This window comes from Periplaneta americana, chromosome 11 (genome assembly GCF_040183065.1).
Source record: "Periplaneta americana isolate PAMFEO1 chromosome 11, P.americana_PAMFEO1_priV1, whole genome shotgun sequence".
In the NCBI taxonomy this organism is placed as follows: Eukaryota; Metazoa; Arthropoda; class Insecta; order Blattodea; family Blattidae; genus Periplaneta; species Periplaneta americana.
The window spans coordinates 90,156,448-90,175,666 of NC_091127.1; the positions used below are offsets into that span (position 1 = coordinate 90,156,448).

The following is a 19,219-nucleotide window of genomic DNA, read 5'->3' on the forward strand; positions in this document are numbered from 1 at the left end:
TCCTCATTATGCTGTTCCTGTACGACAATAACTGAATAAAGTGTTTCCTAATGGATAGGTCGGAAGAAGAGAATTTGTAGAGTGGCCTGCAAGATCATCGGATCTTTCCCCTCTTGATTTTTTTCTATGGATTTATTTGAAATGTAAGGCATTTGCTACGAAGCCTGCTGATATTGATGAGTTGAAAAGAAGAATACGAGTGGAGTGTAGAGAAATACCACCAGCAGTCATTGAAAATGTTAAACAGGAATTTGTTCTGCGTCTTTCGCATTGCCAGATCGTAAGTGGGCAACATTTTGAATATTTAAGTAATTGAACATTTGTTTCAGTAACACATTTATTTTAACTATTTATTTTGTTACCATAGCAACGTTTGTTTTAGACAGCAATTGAATCAGTCGGAGCTAAAAGGAACTAAGTCACTTTTCACAACTTTTTAGGAGAAGCAAAAAACATTCCACTAATAACACAAATATTATGTTATAGAAGACAAAAGAATATTTAAAAGTCATAGTTCCTTCATCCACCGTTCGATGCGCATGACATCCGTTGTTGAATTTTTTGCATAAACCAAAACTGTATATTTTGACTTAGTTCCTTTTAGCTCCGATCGATTCAATTGATAGCTTGTGTAAACATGAAGATTAATAAAATATTTCAGATGGTATACAGAAAAATACAGAGTGTCATTTAAAAATGTTACCGATGACGTCACAACTGGGACAACAATTATGTCAAGAATGGTTTGGTTTTGTGAAAAAGTGTCTTTTAAAACTATTCGACTTGTCCGAGCGTTTTTTTTTTTCGGAAAAAAAAAACATTTCCATTAAAGCTGTAGCAGAAAATATATGTGACTTTTGAAACGCACTGTATGTAAGATAAGAACACGAGGTAAAAACGTTGTCACACGAAAATACTAATAAACTTACAATGGTGCAGTTTCTACCGTAATTAAACTAGTGTTAGTTTGAAGTGAGGAGAGTAATGATGATTTAATATAGGTAATGTTTTAAATGCAATTTTCAAACTTAATTGATGGGTTACAAAGTGGACATGTACCAGAAAATGTTGTAACATTATTTTGAACTTGACGTCAGCCCGCATTCGGTAAGTATGACGGAAATATATATCCCATTGCACGGAGAGAACAGAATTACCAGTTACCAGTATTCACAATTTAAATTCGGAGGGAATTGATGTATGACACCCCTTAATTTGATTTCAGATGGGATGGAATAGAGATGACCCCTATTTTGAGAGGGAATGGAGCTACGTACTCGTATTTAGGTGAGAATCGAACAACAACGCTATCCGATTCTAAATGTTTATCTTCTTCTGTTCTGTTTATAGTTTATTCTGTTCTGTTTATAGTATAACTTACCGCATGTCTTTTAAGTGATTCCCATAATGTTCACAAAATCAAATATAGGCTTGTTTACAATGTTGTTTTTGTACACAGTTGCATAATTTTGCGGAAGATCGAAACTATGTTGGAAAGTATTTTCGGCAATGGAATAACGAGTATTTTAATTCTCTGAATACTTGGCGAAGCATAGTTAGGTGTTGTCTTGTGCATAGCATGCTGAGGAATGTTTTGTGTAACTGGTGGGAATTTGAATGTTGTGATTGTGGCTTAGACTTGCCAAGATAGGCAAATCAACGATGCACTTGTGTATCATTCTATATATTTACTACTGTAAAGGCTGGTCCACAATAAACCGGGAACGGAAACGACAACGAGAATGAAAACGGAACTATTTTTAAAATAAATATATTTAAATGTGAGAATTCACAATTAACGAGAAGCTTGCCGAAGTCCGGGAACGGAAACGTGAAAGTTAATCGTGAATGCTCATATTGAAATACATTTATTTTAACAAAATTTCCGTTGTCGTTCGTGTTGCCGTTTCCGTTCCCAGTTTATTGTGGACGAGCCTTAAAGTTGACAAAATTAAGGCTGTCATTTATATAAGAGCATTCAATGGTCCAGTGTAGGTATAATTTAACTTTTCTAAGTCTTTTTCTCAAAAGAAAACATTAATTCTTTCCGTGCAATATTGATTATGGAATAATTCTTCTCGAGTTCTCAGCCTGGAGAGTTAGAGTATTCCTTTCAAGCTATTGATGACTAGCTCTGCCATCTTTTTCAGGGACTGAAGTGAAGAAATTGGTAGAGTTAGTCATTGAAAGCTTGGAAGCAACAATCCAACTCAACTGGCTGAGAATCCGAGAAGAATTATTCCATATCTAACGCCGGCAAAGCCTCAAATTATGTAGTTAAGGGATATATTTATTGTATTAAATAATATTTGAATTGCTACCACTGGACGTAGACAGATATAGGACAGACTCGGCTAATTTCGTAATACTAAGGTTTGGTGCAAAAATAAGGTTCAAATTAAGCAAAAATAGTGTTTGTAATGAACGTATATTATTAGATTTCAGAAAATTACATGTCAGCATTTTTACCTCAGGTAAATTTATACAATATTTACAAACAAGCAATAAAAATAAATAAAAAAAATATTAATTCAGAATTGTATTTTATGATAAAATGTGAAAATTATCTGGATCAGCATCGAAAGACATCGATGCACTTAGAAAGTTGTATAAAAAAGCGAGAGAAGTATTACTGGTAGGTAGCATTGAGCAATTCGTTCATGTGGAGGACACTAAAAATAAATTTTGTGAGGATCTGTATGTGGCACATTTAGCAGAAAATATCACCTTTAATAAGCTCGAGATGCTACTTTCCGAGACTTTTTGCATAAATATACAAAAAAAGCATCCCTAATGAATGTACGTTGAGAAGGAGTTATCTTGAACTCTAGTATCAACAGGTAACGTTTTTACTTTTACACATTGGAAAGTTCAAGCATGGCAAGGTCATTAATATTATTCATATTTTGGAATACTTTTAACCTAAATTTGATATTAATGTGTGTAATTTCTGAAGGAAATAAAGAAAGATTTGGGAGAAGCACATTTCTGGCTATCTGTAGATGAAACAACGGACACTTGTGACCGCCACATTGCTAATATAATGATTGGGAAATTGGATGCAGAGGGTCCTGGAAGACCTCATATGGTTATTTCGAAACCGCTTGAGGCTACAAACAGTAACTCGTGCAGTGAGGGAAGCTGTGAGTATGTGTATACGTCTGAAAGTATACATCTGAAAATATTGAATCAAGTTGTCCAATTATGAATTTTTAATTTTCATGCACTTCTCCTTCAGGATTACTATGGCCAATGGAAAACCATGACGATAACGTTCTGGTTTTAGCCACTGATTCTGCAGCCTATATGCACAAGGCGGCAGAAAAATATTGATGTTTTTTCCCAAATTAATCCACATCACATTCCTAGCACATAGTATTCACAGATTTATGAAAGAAATACGAAAAAATGTCTTAAAGACACCTTTATGGATTGCAACATTCAGAGAAGCATTTCCTAACACACCATTACCACAGTCAATTTTCACTCGGTGGCGTACATGGCTCCAAGCTACCATATATTATGCTGAATGTGCCTGTGATGTTGAAAAGTTATGTATAATTTTTCAATGCTTTTGTTACTGGGGTAAAAACTAGTCTATAAAATATATATAAAATGATTTAATCGTGATTTTCCTTCATACCATAAACTTTTAAAAGATGATTTTATTATAAATAGTTTTCAAAACGTTGAATGTTTATTTCAGTGTAACATTTTTAACTAACTACGTTGATTATTACAGACATACTAATTTTAGTTTCGCTTGCTTCAGGTGGTCCAAGGATTTAACAATGAGGAAACCGTTACCATTAGGGAGTTGAAGGAAGCACTTGCTTCTCCAACCCTCAAAGTTGATCTCATGTATATCCAACCTAATTTCGGACAGTTTCTTGGGACTATGAGCATCCTTGAAAAGCGGGACCAGCCTCTTACAGATTCTATGAACCAAGTTTTAAAGATACAGCAGTATGGGAAGGTATTGCAGCGGAATGGAGGTTGTCTACTCTCTGTTAAGTTGCTGATGTTTTACAGGGTATAGGCCACGAAACTCTCAATTTTCAACCGGGTAAGATGGCAACACTGGAGTACTGTCCAGTTATCTCTTGTGATGTCGATTGGTCATTTTCCCGCTGCAAAAAAATATTCTTAGTGAGCGAAGAAAATGTTTCTCCGGTGAAAATTTAGAAAAATATTTAGTTGTAAACTGTATCCTTAAAAAAATTGAATGTAATCTTTAGTTCGTTTTTAAATACAATACTTTGTTAATAGGGTAGAATTGTATTCCTTTAAAGTTTGTATTTATTTAGAATAGAAATTAATACCTGATGAAATTAAGGTACTCCACCTAATTTATTAGGGATTAATAAATAAATTTTATAGGCAAATAAGAAATATCATTCTGGTTCAATATGCACTGGAGTTTAGGGGTTTGCTGTAATTGTATTGTATTTATTAACATTCCATGGTATTCATACATTGCTTCACAGCTAGAATATGGAACAAGTCAAAAAACTTAATACTATTATAAAGTCTTAATTTATAGTCACAGTCTAGATGAAATATATACAGACGAGATTTACAGTATAGTCTATTAGTACAACACATAGTTTTAGTATCAATTTCATGAAGTGTTATTGAATGTCATGAATTCATCTACAGAATAGAAGGCGTGAGATATTAGATACTTCTTTAATATGCCCCAAAATAATCTTATGTTTTGAGTTTCATTTTTTATATCGATAGGGAGGATATTACATATTTTTACTGCCATATAAAGCACTCCTTTTTGATAGCACGATAGACTTGCCGATGGAGTATGAAAGTCATTTTGACGTGTATTTATGCTATGAACTGTTGAATTAGTTACAAGTTTTCACGATTACATACGAGGAAGATTATTAATGAAAAGATATACTGACAAGCCATGGGCATTTGACAAGTCATGGGCCTAGTAAGTGAAGACCATGTTTAGAGTGCACACGCGTAAGCACGCACGCACACACACACACACACACACACACACACACACTCTAATGATATTAAGAGAATAGCTGAATTTGATAAATTGAATATATGGCTATTTTTATAAACTACTGCTCAATCATGCCAAACTATTGTTTAAAGTTGTAAATAATTTAGTGCCTACTTCAATGCTTACCATAAGGCCTGAGAAATATATGCCGTTATACTACAAGTGCGCTTCGTGCGTCTCTGACTGAGTAGGCCTACGTCTCAAAGTTGGGGTGAGTTAACGCAGTGTCTTTCCTTCGTTTGAACTCATGCTTATCATCACGGTAAGTTAGTCCTCAACATTTGAGTGGTTGAAAACCACTTCGAAACACAACTATCTGCTTAAGAAAAATGTAAAGACATAATTTTCTTTGTTAAATAAAAATTGCATTATTTTAAAGACATTTTATTTATGTATAGAATACACCCAATATAACATTGACAAGTATCAGCCTTATTATTTCACTGTGTTAAAATGATGATGTATTACGTTTTTGTTTTACATAATTTTTCATTTCATATATTGTTGCAGTGAATAACAAACCACATTTACAAATGTTCATAGGAGAATAATTGCCTGTTGCTAGAAAACACAGCCTCATATCTAGAGAAACTTCGTTCCACTTCTGCAGAAACAATGGGGGGGCATATTTGAAATATTTTACATAAGCATTACTTATCTCAAAAGCTGTATCATTATTATAAATTTCCTCATGTGAAATTAAGTCACAAATTTCGTCCTCGGTACCTTGCTATTATTCTTCTTTACGGGACGTTGAATGTTGCTTGTTACGAATAGCAGTATTCGGTCGTAATGTAACCGATCAACTAAAGTTCACTGCTGAACGAAACACACTGAAATCCCCCACCCCAACGCAATTAAGTACTGGTACCTGAAGGCAGAGACGCATGAAGCGCAATGTAACGGCATACAATTCTTAGCCCTACATAACATTCTCGGTAGTACCTATATAAGTGAATATTTTGAACTTGTATTAGTGTTGTTTTAAGATTTTAGCGCCCATTGCGCCGAGCTCTAGTAATTTGTAATAATTTTATGATTGAGAAAATGTAATTATAAATCTTTCTCGACTGATTGTAAGGGCAAATTTCTTTATCTTTTGTATCTATAGTCCATATTGATACTTCTTTCACATATTACAGATTAAATTATGGATAAAAGATTTTCAAATGATTGTCATGGCATTCGCAAAAAAAAAAAAAAAAAAAAAATCCCTCATTGTCCAGAAGGTCGTCTTATAATGTATAAAATAAACTTTCAGCTATTTTTCCTTATAGCGAAGGATACATCCAAAATGTCCTACCAATTTTCTTAATGTTAGTTTTCTTTTTCAGTAACACAAGCAAAAGAAACACATTCTCCTCCTAAGAGTCCATGATGAAACTAAATACGAAGTCATAAAATAACGAAAGCGCTTTTCATTGACGGTATTGACTATTCAGTGGCGCTGCTAAGAAACGCTTCTCAGTGGCTATGTGTGATGGAACTCTTCAATTCCTTCAATCAATGAATTAATCTATCTTTATTCTAATATGTTTCATATAAGAAGTGTAAGAAGTATTTCTAGGGGAGAAGGAAAAGGATAAGAAACAAACAGCAAGAGGAGAGAAAAGAAAACGAATAAAGGGAGAGAAGAGAAATACGAAGATGAAGAGGGAGAATAAAATGTACAAGAAAAAGAGCAGAACAGAATGAGGAACGAGGTAAGGGACAAGAAAGGAAAGAAGAAAAGAATGAAGAAAAATATGACGAAGAGAGGTGAGAAGAGGAAAAGAAATTGAATAAGTAGAAATACTATATAAAGGAAAGAAGGAGAAAGAAGGCAAAACATAGGGCAGAGATAACCAGAACGAGTAGGTAAAAGAGAAAGAGGAGATTGAACAAGATATACCTGTCATGAAAAGTGATATTGGCGGCCGGTAGCTCAGTTGGTAGAGCAAGTGGCTAAGGACTGGATGGTCCTGGCCCCAATTCCAGGAGGCGTTTACTTGAAGCAGGTAAAGCGATAGGTTTGGAAGTAAATCCCGAAAACATAAAGTATATGATTATGTCTCGTGACCAGAATATTGTACGAAATGGAAACATAAAAATTGGAGATTTATCCTTCGAAGAGGTGGAAAAATTCAAATATCTTGGCGCAACAGTAACAAAAATATAAATGACACTCGCGAGGAAATTAAACGCAAAATAAATATGGAAAATGCCTGTTATTATTCAGTTGAGAAGCTTTTGTCATCTAGTCTGCTGTCAAAAAAATCTGAAAGTTAGAATTTATAAAACAGTTATATTACCGGTTGTTCTTGATGGTTGTGAAACTTGGACTCTCACGTTGAGAGAGGAATAGAGATTAAGGGTGTTTGAGAATAAGGTTCTTAGGAGAAGATTTGGGGCTAAGAGGGATGAATTTACAGGAGAATGGAGAAAGTTACACAACGCAGAACTACACGCATTGTATTCTTCATCTAACGTAATTAAGAACATTAAATCCAGACGTTTGTGATGGGCAGGGCATGTAGCACGTATGGACGAATCTAGAAATGCATATAGAGTGCTGGCTTTGAGGCCGGAGGGAAAAAGACCTTTGGGGAGGCCGAGACGTAGATGGGAGGATAATATTAAAATGGATTTAAGGGAGGTGGGATACGATGATAGAGACTGGATTCATCTTGCACAGGATAGGGATCGATGGCGGGCTTATGTGAGGGCGGCAATGAACCTCCGGGTTCCTTACAAGCCATTTGTACGTAAGTAAGTAAGTTAGTATCTTCTTGTTGTCAAAACTTCCTCGGGTTCACTCAGTCTCCCGTCAAAAAGAGTAATATTAGAAGTACATGTGACTGATTAATTCGGCACATAAAGTACGCTACAGCGCTTTTCAAAGATTTTCCCTCGGTTGTTATTACTTCTCAGAACATCCAGGATCCATTCATGAATATATAGACCTTCTGCATCTCTCTATAGTAGCTGGACGTGTTTAACTTGTTTGTTGTATGTCATATTAAGCGATGATTTTGTGTCATTTCTGACCATATAATAGAGGAGTCTCTCTACTTGTGAAAGTATAGTCTTCAATAAAAGCTATAGTAAGAGTGAAGGAGCCACCCGGCGTGGCTCAATCGGTTAAGGCGTTTGCCTGCCGGTCTGAAGTTGCGCTCGGGCGCGGGTTCGATCCCCGCTGGGGCTGATTACCTGGTTGGGTTTTTTCCGAGTTTTTTCCCAAACGTAAGGTAAATGCCAGGTAATCTGTGGTGAATCCTCGGCCTCATCTCGGCAAATACCATCTCGCTACCATCAATTCATCGACGCTAAATAACCTAGTAGTTGATACAGCGTCGTTATATAACCAACTAAAAAAAAGAAAAGAATGAAGGCGGAACAGGCCACAAACTGCAAAATATTAAATATAAGCCAGAAAAGTATCTTTAACTCCTAAGTATTATTCGAATCAGACACAGCAGCGTTGATGCTTGTAATAAACAGGACTCAGTCCGCAGGATATTTCATTAGAAAATATGAGAAAAAGTTTCAATGCCATAATGTAAACGCTGGACATATTAGCTCGTCTCTGAACCTACTTGCGGTCAGCCACAAGTTTCCTGTTTTTCAATAACTATGATACTATTGTATAACTAAATTATACGTTTCACATTTTGCGTTCCTTCCCTCCCTTCTCTCCCTTCCTCCCTCTCTCTCTCTCTGTCTCTCTTGCGGAGGAGGAACCCGAGAGCTTACACTGCTTATTGTGCTTACCACTCCTGTTCTGTCAATGATATCTGTAGCCGAACGGACGCGCTCTTGTACAGGGACGTCATTTTATTTTTACTAACATTTCTAATATGAACATGGCTATACCTTTGGATTAACGGCTGAGAACAGAAAACACCGTTTGCTACCCCCTTCCACGACTGGACTTCGATGATACTGACGTAAAATACAGACAAATCACTTTACTAGTTATAGGAGGGAAGAAAGTAGTTCATCCATTTACGTAAACTAGGAAATATCGCGATTTTCAGTTTGATAATTTTCATTATGTTTTTGTTTAATCAAAATACAGTACTGTATTAACAAACATTCGAATAATACGAATTGAGCTATCCATTCGGACGTATGCATTATGCAGTGTATATTATACTGACTACAGCACATTAGCGTACAATGTAGAGAATGAAGTTAAATTGAAAAATAATCATAATAGGCCTATGGATATTTAAACACATTTTTGAAAATGGTGGCCGTTCATTTCGATACAGGCTTCAGTTCTTTTGTGCATATTATCGCATTATAGACTATTGTACCTAATTGCAATTAACAGTTTCGTCCTTCAACTCATGTTGAAATAATTCTGTACCTCTTCTATACTGTACTGTACTGTAAATTCAATCTTCACTTCTGCCCGATCTGAAAAGATAAAATTACTCAGACATGTTATCCACTTTCCGTCGAAGTGGCTATGTAGTAGGCTCGTAGAAAGGGGGGAAATCACGTGACAGTTAATTACTTAACGAGGCCCTTTTATTTAAGTTATTTTAAATAGTTGTATAATATTACGTAGACGTCCAATTTTATTCTTAACATAAATTAAGATAGCCCAGCCACTAGTCTTTACAGAGGGACGAGTAGAAACGAGTGGGAGAAACCGGGATGCGACATAAGCAAACGGACGATAGTACCTGTGCGAAAATATGATTCAATATTGAAAGCTCGGCATTGGAAAATGCGAACATATTTCTGGAACGTACTATACTCACTAACTCAGTACTGGTTACTGTGACCACATACGCGGTTTTGGTTTTGTGTGGAGAACGGTTGGAAGTTTACTAGTAGAGGGGGTGGGAGTGAAGTACATTAAAAAATTCAGGTAGAGTAAAAATTGTAATAAAAATAAAATGAACCGTGAAATTAAACCGATGATATGTGAATTAATTATGGCGAAATCAGTCCGAGGTCCAACGCCGAAAGTTACCCCGCAAATTCTGCTTCAATTGGTTGAGAGAAAACCCCGGAAAAACACAACCAGGTAATTTTTGCTAACCAGGGTTTGAGCTCGGGTCCGCTCTTTTCATGGTCACATATGCTAACCGTTACTCCACAGCGGTGGACTTGCATTTCTCTTTACTAGCAATGTCAGGGTCTTGAATATGATCACGGGCATATCTTGATAGATCAATAGTGAAGAAAGCAACTGCAGGGCACATGTTTTATTTTAATATTTTCATATCCCCTGCTATTATTAATATAACGTCATGAACTAGTCGTTACTAAATAGATTCTGAGTTAGAAAGGAGATTTATATAAAGAATGAAATTGTATTTAAAATTTCATAAGGTTAAGTTTAGAAACTTGAGACACGTTTAAAGGAAAGAAGTCAATATTACTACTTGCGCCTTTAATGAACATACATAATAATGAATTTTCCTATTTAATTTTGTTTACATAACAGCAGAGTCGGTATAGGCCAGTTTCTGATGCTTTTCCAATTCACTGTGGGCTAAAGCAAGGAAATGCACTATCACCTTTACTTTTAACTTCCCTCTAGAATATGCCATTAGGGAAGTTCAAGATAACAGAGAGGGTTTGGAATTGAACGGGTTACATCAGTTTCCTGTCTATGCGGATGAAGTGAATATGTTAGGAGAAAATCCACAAACGATTAAGGAAAACACGAAAATTTTACTTGAAGCAAGTAAAGCGACAGATTTGGAAGTAAATCCCTAAAAGATAAACTATATGATTATGTCTCGTGACCAGAATATTGTACGAAATGGAAACATAAAAATTGGAGATTTATCCTTCGAAGAGGCTGAAAAATTCAAATACCTTGGAGTAACAGTAACAAATATAAATGACACTCGGGAGGAAATTAAACGCAGAAACAATAGGGCAAACTTTTGTCATCTAGTCTGGTGTCAAAAAATATGAAAGTTAGAATTTATAAAACAGTCATATTACCGGTTGTTCTGTATGGTTGTGAAACTTGAACTCTCACTTTGGGAGAGTAACAGAGATTAAGGGTGTTTGAGAATAAGGTTCTTAAGAAAATATTTGGGGCTAAGAGGGATGAAGTTACAGGAGAATGGAGAAAGTTACACAACGCAGAACTGCACGCATTGTATTCTTCATCTAACATAAATAAGAACATTAAATCCAGACGTTTGAGATGGACAGGCATGTAGCACGTATGTGCGAGTCCAGAAATAATCCATATAGAGTGTTAGTTGGGAGACCGGAAGGAAAAAGGCCTTTGGGGAGGCCGAGACGTAGATGAGAGGATAATATTAAAATGGATTTGAGGGAGGTGGGATATAATGATAGAGAAGGGATTAATCTTGCACAGGATAGGGACCGATGGCGGGCTTATGTGAGGGCAGCAATGAACCTGCGGGTTCCTTAAAAGACATTGCATTGTATATTAAAAAAAAACATTAAATATTTGTTCAATTTCTCCATATTTTCATAGGAGACAAAACGTGTTCCTCACATGCGTTTCCAGCAAGGTGTGAATTGAGGAATATTCAGGAAGTGTTCGAAAATTTGTGATCCCATCATCCTATTGCCTTCAGGTTCTTCTTTCAATTTCTGTTGGTGGCTTTTGCAGCATCACTGCACTTCTTTCTATATGCATTTTGAATGAAAGCCATTTTGGAGCCCCATCGAAACATATTATCAAAAGAAGTGAGTAGTATTTTGAAACGAAGACCCATAAAACAACATGAGAAGAAAGCGTGCTTTGCATATTGGATCGTGAGCAATAGCGTAAAAGACCTATTGAATCTACTTTGGCACATTATAACATAACGTAAGTCTGAGATTACTATACAACGGTCTAATTCCAACATTTGTTATTTGAGTGTCACAAATTTCAACTACAACGTCTTGAACTAGTTTGTCGATTAGACAGGTGCGACACCAAGCACTCCCCACCGTTACAAGTGTTCCGAAATAAATGTTGTTATCAAGATTTTATGAGATATGTAAATTACGTTCAGAAAAGTTGTAATCTGAATACATGATAAAATTTGTATATATTCACTGAATTCTTTTATTATCTATAGTTTTTACATATTATGTTATGAATATTTAATTTAACAATTGATAGAAATTAATTAGGATAATGATTTACAATAAATTCACGATAAATGTATTGTATAAAATTGAGAAACTGCTTGTAACATCATTGTTTTACGGAAAATTGTGTAACATCTTTAGAAATTTCAACCCACAGAAATTTAAATTACATTCTAGTGAATATTTAGATTAGTTGTTTGCTTAGGTTATAATATAGACTAGTATATATTTCATGATATTTCTTAATTGAAATATAAGATTGTATTTTAGTATTTAATTTCATCGCATTTCATTTCATTCATTCTTGTATATAAATTATAAAATATTGTACAGATTTGCTGAATGTATAGATTTGTAAAATTTTATTAATTTCATAATTGAAACATAAGCTTAATTCAATAAGAGATTTAATTAAACAATATCATATAAATATTATAATAATGTATTTATAACCCTAACATACCTATCTCTGGTAAAATAGGGTTCTCTGTAAAATTGGAGTATAATAAATAAATAAATAAATTCTATGATCAAAATTATGCTGATTTCGTATCGAATAGTTCCACAGTTCAGTTCCATATAATTATTGTGACTTTCTTGTATATCTACTCGTTAAAAAAATTATCGCCTTCTTTATTAAAGAATCACGCTCTGATCCATTGCGGTCTCTTCATTAATTGTTCCATCGCTTGTTTCTTAGTGCTATCCGTATTTCTTGTTTCTCATGCAATATTATTTTTGATAATCTATTTTTCTCTAACCTTCGTACATGGCACCTCCAATCAGAAATATCTATCTGTCAACATTTATTTAGGAACATATGCCTTTGACGTGGACGAGAAACTAGTACCCAACTAGGAGGATCAGAATTGACGTCCAACAAGAGGAGTAGCCTATTCTTTGACTAACATTCCCGCCAGTAATAATGACTAGATCTACACAATTATCACACATGTTCCAAACTTTAAGTCGAGTGCCATTCAACAGAACTTTAAATATCATGATTTGTCAATAACATCACAATGGAACTCACTTTCAATAATTGTAAAATATGAAGCAGTAGACTATACATATTTAAGCTATCAAAATCATTTTTATATATAATTAATTTGTGTTTCATACTGGGTGTTTTCTCTACAAAAGTCAAAACTGCTATTGTAATTCCCTTATATAAGTCAGGAGATCGGACTGATTTAAACAATTATAGACCTATTTCTCTGTTACCATCTCTCTTGGTAAACTAATAGAAAGATGTATTTAAAAAAAAGGTTAGTAAACTATCTAAAAAAAACAATATTTTGAGCGAATTTCAATTTGGATTTCGTACATCTAAAGGGACAAATGATGCTATTCTAGCTGTTACATGGAATATTATAAGAAAATTAGATATGGGATATAAATGCTTAAGAATATTTCTTGATTTGAAAAAAGCGTTTGACACAGTTAATCATATCCTTCTTTCAAAATTAGAAAGCATTGGCATTAGAGGAGTTGTACTCAAACTTTTTTCGTTCACATTTAGAAAATAGATATCAAAAAGTCAAAATTGACAATTATTACAGCAAAAGAAAATATATTACCACCATATTTCTTTAGATCAATTTTCAACAAATTATTAATACGAGTATATATTATAAATAAGATTGGTCCTAATACTGTACCTTGTGGAATTCCAATATCGATCAATTTATAATAATTATAAATTGATCGATATTGGAATTCCACAAGGTGCAGTATTAGGACCAATCTTATTTATAATATATATTAATAATTTGTTGAAAATTGATCTAAAGAAATATGGTGGTAATATATTTTCTTTTGCAGATGATACTGCTAACGTTTAACGGGGAAAATAATTGGGATAACACTTATTTAAATGCTAGCAATAGAACAAAAGTAGTGAAAAATTGGCTTGACTCTAATCTCCCGTCCTTAATACTAATAAAACTACCTATATTGCATTTTCTTTAACAACGAAAGGTTTACCTCCACCTATGAATAATTATCACTTAGTAATACATAATATTTCATGTAATGAATTAACAAATAATTATTGTAATTGCCCATATCTAACACCTTCTACACAAGTTAAATATTTGGGAATTATTATAGACCAGCATTTACGTTGGGATAAACAAATTGATTTCATGCGTACAAGTATAAGAAAGACAATTTATAAATTCATAATACTTCGAAATTTTATCACTAAGAAGGCATTGAGAATAATATTTTTAGCTTTGGTACAATCATTAATACAATATGGTATAATAAATTGGGATGCGTGGAGTAGCATCATCTGTACTTAATTCATTAATTTTACTACACAGAAGATTAATAAAAATGTGTCTGACCAAAAATATGGATTACCCAACAAATTTAATTGATACAGATTTTAATGTAGTAACTATTGAAGAAATTTAGTAAGTTTACTAACTTACTACCACAGAAATGAAATAAAATATAAATCTAATCGACATGAATATCGTACTCGAAGACAAAAGTCTACTTTGCCATTAATTAGCCTAAATGTCATACAAGTCCAGCTCTTAAACAAGGTGCTAGTTTCGGCCCAAGACTTTATAATAAAATTACAAACCATTTTCCAAATTAGAAATATTTTAAAATTGGAGCTTTTAAAAAAGAAATTTGTAAAATTATGCATGATATATAATATTAACAAATGTATTTTTTTACATTTTATTTCTGTCGACTATATTCATGTTTTTATTGAATATCACCGGCTTCGGTCTGATTTTCAGTTTATATTAAATGTGTATTTTTCTCTCTTTTTCTCTTTCTTCTTTATTCTTGCTCTTGTGTTGCATTTATTGGTTTGAATTAAATTACTTATTGTATTTAGTAAACTGTCCTGTAATTTTATGTTATATTATTGACTAAGACCACACCGTATACGAGCCTGGTTCTTACGGTAGTGGCTAGAAACATATTTGTTTTATAAATTTAATTTGTACTCACTAGCTAGCTAGTTAAATAAATAAATATAGGAATTCAGTTGGAAACAATAAACTTTCTCTCTCATGTTTAGTAATTGAGTTATTTACATTGATGTAACTCCTCCATGCTCTTGGAACAAGGTATAAAACTATGCCATTGATTTCAGTACAATGTTCACTTTTAATGCTTAATTAGCTATTAAAAAACATTATACATCTTTCAGTGTGGCTACTTCATTTCAGTAGGGTCTATAGTTCAATGATATCACTTTCAGAAATTATGGAGGGTGATAAATCGATCAAGTCTGGCTTTCTTGTGATCAACATGGAGGTATTTTCCACTACTATAGTGAGGATCACGTAAGAGTAGTTCCTAAAAGACTAATTTCGCCGTTTCTTCAGTGTTGCCAACTAATACTAGATATCACCAAAAGAGGGTAAAATCACAATGTCATGTATAATAATAATAATAATAATAATAATAATAATAATAAAAAGGTAAAGGTATCCCCGTAACATGCCATGAAGGCACTTGGGGGGGCATGGAGGTAGAGCCCCATGCTTTCCATGACCTCGGCCCTAGAATGAGGTGGTGTGGTCGGCACCACGCTCTAACCGCCTTTTATCCCCGGGAAAGACCCGGTACTCAATTTTATAGGAGGCTGAGTGAACCTCGGGGCCGTTCTGAAAGTTTGGCAACGAGAAAAAATCCTGTCACCACCTGGGATCGAACCCCGGACCTTTCAGTCCTTAGCCAGCTGCTCTACCAACTGAGCTACCCGGCCGCCAATAATAATAATAATAATAATAATAATAATAATAATAATAATAATAATAATAATAATTATAATAATTATAATAATAATAATAATAATAATAATAATATAGCATTAACAATAATGATGTCTTGCTTATTTACCACATTTCATCTTTATGTTGGGGAGGTGTTTTCTAAGAGGTTCAATAACTTGTGAAAAAATATATTTCTCTTCTGGACCTTTCACACAATATGTTAGTAGTTAGTAGATTAGTGTATGATCTAATATTAAAATGTATTTTGTTTGACAACATGAAATTCATTACTTTGATTAAACAGTTTACGATTCACGGGACCTAACCTAAAAATGTATTTTGTTTGATCACGTGAGACGATTAGTAGGCTACGAATTCCGGAAACATATGCCACTTTGAAATGTATGCTTTAGAATATTTACTCCATTATTTTAATAAAAGTCTAACCACGAAAGAAATTAATTAAAATGTAAAATGGTATTTCTATCAATTACTCAAGAGCATGTATCAAACGAAATATGTTATATTTATTTACACTTAGCCTACCTGACTATAATCTTGAATTGTAACCACAACACAAAGCAACACATACAATTACTATTATGTATTAATATTAATACTGATATTAATTAATTATTAGTATGTTCAAATTTCACTAGCTTCCAGTAATCAGTTCAGAAATCCAGATCAATTTGAATTTTCAGAATTTAAACTACCGACAACTTGTGTCACTGCTACCAACCTAACAGTTATAAAATCATTACCGGTTGTAGTATGTCTCAGTACCGAAATTCGAAACGAAGTTGACAAAAGAAAATTCAACCTGCAAACTAGAAAATCACCGTAACCCAGTAGCTTATGTAATAATGGGGAGAAAATGGTTAGGTTTCACTCTTAGGGTATTAAATAAGCTGATCCAGGCTATAATTTGTAGTAAGAAGTTGGCAAAGTCACAGTAAGTACGTTAAGGTAGCTCTAATAGATCTCGAGATATTTCAGTTTAAGTAAAAGGTGAATATATTTGCCAATTATTTTAATGTATCTATGATGATGATGATGATGATGATAAGTCCCTAGCTTAATAAATGTAGAAAATAGACATTTCACCCATTCCTACCCATTACTGCTGTTTGACCCCAGAAAGGGGTTCGGCCCCCCAGTTGAGAATTACTGTTTTTAGGCTAGTGGGCCGCACTAAAGTAAAGTGAGGAAAAGGAAGCCTCATCATCAAAAAGAATGAGAAACACTGGTTTACGCTACCACTTGACTGTACACTTACTTTATTAAATTAACTACGGTATATGAATTCTCTTCCAACTACACTCACAAAATGATTTCACACTGGCTAGCCATGGCTCTGCGATTTCGCAGAGTCCGTGGATATCCAGAGTACCGCAATCGTTTGAGCCGGCAAATGCCGACAAATCCGCCATTGTTAGTCCAGCGCGCGCTATGCAGTATACAGTTGCATAGGGAAAGAATGTAATTTAAATATGAAAAAATGCAATGCTACTGTGTTCAGAACTGTTCACAGAGAACTGAAAAAAGCGCACATTTGTTTTCTCTGTGACAAGGTGAAAGAAATAAGGAAAAAGGAAAGAAGTGACTATAAATATAAAAAGGAACGATCCGCTACCTAAGCGAGCATACATTGTGAGATTAATGAATGACTGTATTTTGATATTTATTTTTTCAAAATTTGGGCCCCAAAATATTTGTATAAAACTAATCTAGAATTTAAGTTGATTCAGCAATGATATTTCTACATAAAACAAATGAAAGTCACGTACCAATTAGTATCAATGTCAAATTTTTACCATCTTCTCCCTTTCAAATCAAGCATTTTTGAATTTGATCCTATTTGCTATTTGCAAGAATGACAAAATATATTTGTGAAGTTCTGAATTTATTCTTGAGACAAGATTGTATTGTTTGGCTCGATTAGAAAATACAAAGACCGTGGAAACTAGAAACCCTATTAAGGTTAGACTGATGTGAAATTTCAATTTTCTAAACTATTCTAAGTAGATCTATGAAATGTTGTACTTTTAATTTGTAATTTTAAATTGTGCAAATTTAGGTTTTCAAAAATTGCTACTATTTTGGCCAAACACATACGTGTCAGACCTTCAGAAACGAAACTTACTATACAATTTTCCTCTTTATTTTACTAAAAAATAATTAAACATATTTAATGCACTAAAAGTGTAAAAACAGAAAAATTCAACTCGAGCGTAAAAAACTTAATATTAAAAAATACCTCTTCTGGCTGATATGCATAAAGATATAATCAGGCAGTACATCTCACTTGACGATATGTGTCAGAGGAAGACAATTGTTTGTAAGTATCTGAAGTGTGATTAGTGGAATATGTAGCTAGTCGGCGAAGTATGCATTGGAGGGGGAAAGAAACTTGCCACCCTACCCCATTATCTCCTGGCCTAGTTTTCTCATGAGTGATGCCTTATTGGTGGTACTTATGGGGTTCAAATCTGTCTTCGGACAATTGACTGAACAACAAGAACAACAAAAAAAAATGAGTGTTAGGTATGATACTGATAGTAAGTTTTGTTAAGAATATATTCAAAAACCTCTACAAAAAATCATGCATGTAGTACAGAATCGGTAGAAAGAGTAGCATTTTTAGCAATGCAAAATTTACAGAAAATTAAAAAGGAGAAAATTGACTTCAAAAGTTTGGGATAATAATTAATAATTAACCAGGTCTCTGTCTTTTTTATTTTCTAGGCATTTTGAAACATGTAGAACTATCATATTATATACAGAACTTATCCTTATATACACTACCACGCTGTGCACACCTAACCTACACTAGTAAATAAAGATGACTAAAAATTATGTAATTTTATGAAAACACTATAATAGATAAATATTATTTACAAATCACTGTCGACTGTAGACACTATTATAACACTAACAATAAAACTGTTAGAAACTTGCAAATATTTCTTGTATCACAAACAAAAACCAAGCATGGAAAACACGTTGTTATGGCTACTAGCAACAAGTGGAATTTTCCTTTAGATAAGAGTTGTGCTCTCCTTTGTAACTGAATATCTTTTAAAGGAAAGCAGCCTTTGAAGTAGGTCTAACACCTGTTGGATTCTATGAGGAAATATTTCGAGAAGTCAAGAAGCTACACTGGCTCAATCGGAAATCTAATATAATAAATAATGTATGAAATATAGCGTAATTTCCACAATGGTCGCAGAATTCAGAGTGGGGGTCGTGGACGGAGAATTTAAATTAACAATCAGAGCTCGCAGCCTTTTAAAAATGTGACCCTAAACACCCGATAGACCGGTCGTATGATCATGAAAATTGGCAGAGGGCATCTTTAGACCATAAATGA

The 19,219-nt window shown here is 33.9% G+C and overlaps 1 long non-coding RNA gene across 1 annotated transcript; it reads right to left on the reverse strand.

The window, feature by feature from the left end:
- Window positions 1-2,412: 2,412 nt before the first annotated feature.
- LOC138708616 (uncharacterized) lies at window positions 2,413-17,214 on the reverse strand. The gene is made up of 2 exons (XR_011334722.1): window positions 17,126-17,214; window positions 2,413-4,130 (listed from the first exon to the last, which is right to left on the reverse strand). It is a non-coding gene; the product is annotated as an uncharacterized lncRNA (long non-coding RNA).
- Between the last annotated feature and the right edge of the window lie 2,005 nt (window positions 17,215-19,219).